We start from the raw sequence: 306 nt of genomic DNA, 5'->3' as shown, positions 1-306 counted from the left end.
ACGGCGCGAGGACGGCGCCCCCTCGTGGCCGGAGGGCCCCGCTCCTACAGCGCCCCGCAGCGCCGGCATCGCGGAGCGGCGACCCGCAGCCCCGGGCCCCACAGAGACCCCCGTAGAGACCCCATGCCCACCCCCGCAGCTCCAGCCTCACAGCCCCATACAACCTATACCCCCAGCGCTGTAGTTCCCAGCTTTATAGCCTCCACAGCCCCATGTTCCCAGGCCTCCACCGCAGGCCCCCCCACGGCCCCAGCCCCACACATACCTGCACGTGCCTGGGCTGCCTGCAACCAACGGTTATCTCAG

The sequence above is a fragment of the Gallus gallus genome, chromosome 24 (genome assembly GCF_016699485.2).
Source record: "Gallus gallus isolate bGalGal1 chromosome 24, bGalGal1.mat.broiler.GRCg7b, whole genome shotgun sequence".
In the NCBI taxonomy this organism is placed as follows: Eukaryota; Metazoa; Chordata; class Aves; order Galliformes; family Phasianidae; genus Gallus; species Gallus gallus.
Note: the sequence above shows the minus strand (reverse complement) of the source record.